The sequence below is a fragment of the Geospiza fortis genome, unplaced genomic scaffold (genome assembly GCF_000277835.1).
Source record: "Geospiza fortis unplaced genomic scaffold, GeoFor_1.0 scaffold54, whole genome shotgun sequence".
Classification (NCBI taxonomy): Eukaryota; Metazoa; Chordata; class Aves; order Passeriformes; family Thraupidae; genus Geospiza; species Geospiza fortis.
The window spans coordinates 10963697-10969063 of NW_005054301.1; the positions used below are offsets into that span (position 1 = coordinate 10963697).

General features: G+C 42.7%; 1 long non-coding RNA gene across 1 annotated transcript in view; it reads left to right on the forward strand.

The window, feature by feature from the left end:
* The first annotated feature begins 2045 nt into the window (after positions 1–2045).
* The window catches only part of LOC102037761, a 6692-nt gene continuing 3370 nt past the window's right edge, over positions 2046–5367 (forward strand). The window contains exon 1 of the long non-coding RNA XR_265250.2: positions 2046–3859. This is a non-coding gene — a long non-coding RNA (uncharacterized LOC102037761). The remainder of the gene's footprint in view (positions 3860–5367) is intronic.

Genomic DNA, 5367 nt, shown 5'->3' on the forward strand with positions numbered 1-5367 from the left:
TAGCCCATGAAAGGGACACTGCAGTTTCCTGCCGGCTCGGCCCGTGGGCCCGGCCGCGGGGTCTGAGTTCCGCGGGGTTTAGTTTTGCTGGGAGAAGGGATAGGGCGGGCAGCAGCGGGCCGGGTTCTCCTGGGGCAGGGAAAGGGTCTGGCACCGCCGCTTTCCACAAGTAGACGCGGTGATACAGGCTCGGGCTTACGGTTTCGCTTTGCCGGGAGCAAAGGGTTGGGTATTAATTGTCCACAGCATATCGTTTTTTACTGTCAGCACTGGAACAAAAAAAAAAAAAAAAATCAAGCGGAAAACAAAGTGAAATACATCGCGCAGCTTTCTTACTCGGAAAGGAGAAGGGGAAATGTAATGGACAGAGAGCGTGCTGATCGCATTCAGACCAAAGCTGTGGTAAACCTCTAGCAGCGCGTTAAGCTGCTTCACGTTTGTGCTGGAGGAAAAGATGCTCTGTAGAAACAATACGTGCAGCTCAACCCCAGCTAAAACAACTTATCCTAAGGAAATTCAGGTTAGAGCACAATGCAATGAACGTAGTTCTGTGCAGACGTGCGTTTTATATATGTGTTTGTGTGTGTCTGGTAGGAGGGAGGGAGGAAAAGCGAGTGTGGGAAAGAGAGAGTAAATAACGAGGACAAGTAAAATGGACCGGTAATAAACAATTGCAATTGGGGATGGCATGAACTCTGGGCATTGGATTAACCTCGAATGACCTTACCACAATTGTATTTATTTAACCAATTTCATAACAGGTTGCTACTGACACACACACACAAGTTAATGATCAACAACCGCTCTTTTTTCCTTTGTTTGTGGTGTAGTTTTAGATTTTGGGGTTTTTTTTAGAAATTCAGGTTGTTTGTTTTGGTTTTTGTTTTTTTTTTAACCATGACAATTTGTAATTATTTCGTTTCTCAACACTGAAGTCAATGTATGGGATTTCTTGACGAAGAGTGAAATGAGGAGGATATTATATGACTCTACCATGGCAAGGGGTAAGAGAAAAGGTAAGCTTCCTGCATATTATTATGATTATGATGATCATTAACTAATATGTGTCATTATGGTGCACTAGGATCCCATTAGGGTAGCTGGGCCCAGTGCGTTTTCCTACTCGGTCTAGCATGTAATGATTCGGTGTAACCAGATTCTTGAGAAAGGACAGGTTACGTAAACATTTACTGATGTGGAGTAACTATACTATTTGTACTCTGATATGCAGGAAGGAAAGTGTTGATTAACACAGAAGAAAAAAAAAAGCGAAATTAGCTGATTGCATGCTCATAAGTGCAAGCTGTCATTGAACTGCTTTTAAAATAGACACAGCTGGGTGTTTGTGTTGAAAAATTTCTTGTGTTTTTGCTAATACTGAAATAAGCATGATTTTGTATACCAAACATTTTCAGATCATTAAAATTTGTAATCTGTGCTGGTTTTAAACACAAAGAGAAGAAACAGATTCATTTCGTTGTAAAATTTGCTGATATTATATTAACTCAATCAGGTCTGTACAAATGGTGTATTGTGCCGTATCAAATCTCTTTGATCCATTTAATACACAAAGTGCCAAACGTGTGTATTGTTTGTTAACATTGAACGTTTTATTCAAATCCCAGCTCTGTAGCGAACTGGAGGAGTTCTTGTTTAATGTAACACTGACATTGCCTGTTGAAATTTTAATGCCTTGAGGTGTTTCTTAGGTCAAAGCTGAGTTTACTTTGTGTTATGCTCAGGCATGAAAATATAGCAGGGAAGAAAATGAAGTTTTATCTTTTTTGCATTTCTGAGCAAAAGGCTAACACCGCAAGAAGCACACTTTAAAAACATTTGATGATCTAGATTTAACATTTGGTCATTTGTCACGGGTGCAGAATAAAACTCTGTGCATAAACTTAGGATTTTTATATACATATATTTTAATGCTGTGGATATACAGTTCTACCAAAAAAGGAAATGTTTTGTCCAATATGTGGTACATATCTTTCTACGTCCATGAAGATTAATTCATTGTTTACGGTAGAAAAAAAGATATGTGAGAGAAGCCACGTCAATTATAATTTCTGCTGGACTTAAACTTTCGAATCTTTTTTTTTTTTCCTTCATTAGAAAAGGCACCGTTTATAAAACTATTTACTTTGGAAATGCGGGAGTCTAATGCCAGTTCCTTCCTGAGTTCTGGCCCGAAAGCGACTCCACTTCAGTGGTACCTTTGTGCATCGGGGCACTGCATGAGCGGCAGGTTTGGCCGCTCAACTCTGGCTAAACCCGAATTCTCTTAAGAAAGTCCCTCATGGCAGCATTTTCTAACAGGGAAGGTTTTGTGGAGTGTTTGGAGTAGAAGCTGGTGCGTGGAACGGAGGCACACAGCCCCAGACCTGTGAAATACGGGTGGGTGTGCAGAGGGGAGCCGGCTCTCTGCAGAGTGTGAATGGTGTCTCACCTGCGCGTTCGTCGACGCTGCGGATGCACCGAACCGAGCGGTGGGGATGGACTGAGAGTATCCAGCTCCGGGGTCAGGATGGGGCTGAATAGCTGAGCTGAAACGTCCTGGCTGAAGTGCCATTCAACAGCGATCTCGGTGCAGCTCTTGGGTATAACTCATAGGGATAGTGTTTCAACCACATACTTTTCTGCCCCTGCCCTCCCCCCTACCTTTTTTTTTTTAAATTTTAATTTTTATTTAGTTTTTAAATTTAAGGCCAAAGGAAGAAAAGACCCTCTCCAATATACACTTAATGCATATAGCGTACTTCCCCTGCACCACCCCCCGCCTCAGCTTCAACCTTCAATCCCCCTTCACACGGGTATAGTGGCTCTACTCTCGGGCTCTTTCAAGGCGGTTAAGCTGCTAAAATGTACTGACAGCTTAAGAAATGAATGAGATTTTTTTCAGCCATGAAGAAAGGGTATTTAGTAACCACGCTTCGATGGCATCATGCTTCCATGAAACAAGTCCGGACACTTTGATTTAACAATCAGTAATATCACATTCGGTACAGTAAATGCCTCCATGTACGCTTATATAATTCTATTCCCCCTTGACTATAAGCTTGCCTTATTTATTCCAGGTTACCTGGGCAATTAAGGTAAGGACTGCTCAGCAGATACTGATACCCTGCTCCTAAGGCATGGCGAATGGGGACGGAGCAGTGCGCTAACAAAGAGAAAGAGGTAGTCAAACATTTTGAAGAGGGGTGAATGGGACTGAAGGTGGATGGATGAATGGAGGCAAAGAGGGAGAGGAAGAAGCATTCAATGGTCCAGACTTCTCTCTGAATTTGTAGATTTAAGTTTAGGTGTCCACCTCTAGCCAGCTTCCAGTTAATCCTCAACAGCTTCTAGTGATTAGAAGTTAGTCTATTTAGCATGCTATATCCTACTTCCTTGGGTTTTAGTTACAAGTTATACGATTAGGATTGCGAGAACAGTAGTGAACTAAACTTCCCAGTAAGAGGTCTTCACACCAGGGAAGTGTTACTTTGCTGCAGCAGCCCTGCCTCGTCAGTCATTAGGAAGCTGCAGGTTGTCAGAGGCTTCTCTTGCGCGCACACAAGCGCAGACACACACGCGCACACACACAAAACCACAGCACTAAAACTAAATTAAGAAGCCGATGATTAAGACAAGCGTCTACGAGGCCTGTCATTTCAGCATCCTTCCATCATAACATTGTGGCACCGAGAAATTTGCTTGAAAACCCTGGAAAAAAAATGTCTATGGGAGAGCCTCGTATTTGAGGCTGTTAATATCAAATATAGACTGGGAACTGCCTCGGATGCAAGATAGTATTCCGCAGAGGAAAGGAACACTGCAGAGACCTTGGTGCTATCCGCGCACTCCCGAAACTCTGGTAAGTATCTCTCCCTTCTATTGAAGCAGGTACGCACTGTGTAACTGGAACTGGACCGGGTTTGAAATCCGCAGCTATGTTCCCTTTGGGGAACTCCCCCGAAAGATAAATCTGTAATGAAAGGTCCCTACTGGATGACTAATGGTTATTGGCACTCGGTGCCCCTTTAAGGAGAGTGGCACATATTGTGCAGAAGACCTTGCAAGCACACTTTAAATACAAACCTTTTAAGTTTCCCTCCCATGCATACACATCCCTGTTGTTTTTGGGCTAGCTGTATTGTGTCTCTCCCCCCTACCCTCCTTATTTAAGCTCTCTAGTTTTCCCTCCCCCCACCCCATTCAGAAGTAATTGCTCAGTTACTTAAATGTTTCAAAAAGAGCTAAATTTCTCCATCCGATGATCTTTTGAGAAGCTGCACTGTACCATAAGGAACGGCCAGCGGGGCACTGTATACCTTAGAGAAGCCTGAGCAACCAGAGGAGAGGTAGCGTTAAAACAGTGACATTAATAAACTAAGTGCACTGAGTTCCCCTCCTGTTGAACTTTAGGAAGTTTCTTGGGCGGGCAGAGGTTGAACGCAGAACGTGGAAGTGGGGAACAATGGCTGTAGGGGCCAGAAAGCTTTGCTGATGTCGTAAGTGTAAAACAAGACAGAATAGTGACAGAAAGAGATCCGAGTAAACATTGGAGTATACATTTCCCACGGCGACTACGCGGAGTGGAGAGGTCTGAATTAAATTGCCTTAATTAAAAGCTGAAGATTTTATTTATTTATTCCTGTAGCTGTAGAATGCTATCCGCAGAAAGCCTATCTAGGGGGTGTAGAGCATCCACTGGATTTGTTGTGTTCAGCTACCACTGCCAGAATTTTTCAGAACAGAATATTTTTATACTCACTGCCAACTTGAAGACCTGCGGGTTTTTAGATCCTTAATATCGCTATTATTTTATATGCCAGTGTGCAGAAAAGAGGTGTACACCTGCATAGGCAATAGGTCTATCTGTGTAATGAAAGCTCTCCTTAATTCAGAAAGCAAACAAAAATATAAAATGTCCTTTAGGAGTTATCCACAGTGTTATGCAGACAACACTAATAAAATGCAAGGGAGAAATGAACAGGTTAAAAACCTTGTTCTGTTCTCGAGGTCTAAATATATAATTTTATATTCTGTTGGGTTTACTGTTAAAATGTTCTAGGCCGGTGCTTTTGTCGGCGTTGTGATATTGAAGCAAAGAATGTGAAATAAAATACGGGGACCTGGGGAGAAAAAAGAAAAACAACAAAACAAACCCCAAGTAGTGCTTGAAGAAGACCTCTAGCTGCTCTTTGACTTCTAAGAAACTGTTGCTGGAATATTTTCATGGTGTTCTAAAGCTCTTCAGCCTCCTATAAACGTAATCTTTGGCAAATGACACATGAATCTGGCTTTGCAGTTTTTCGGTGACTCGAGAGAAAAGACGCCCTTTCCCCCCCCTCCACCCGCCCCCCTTCCCCGGCTTCCACC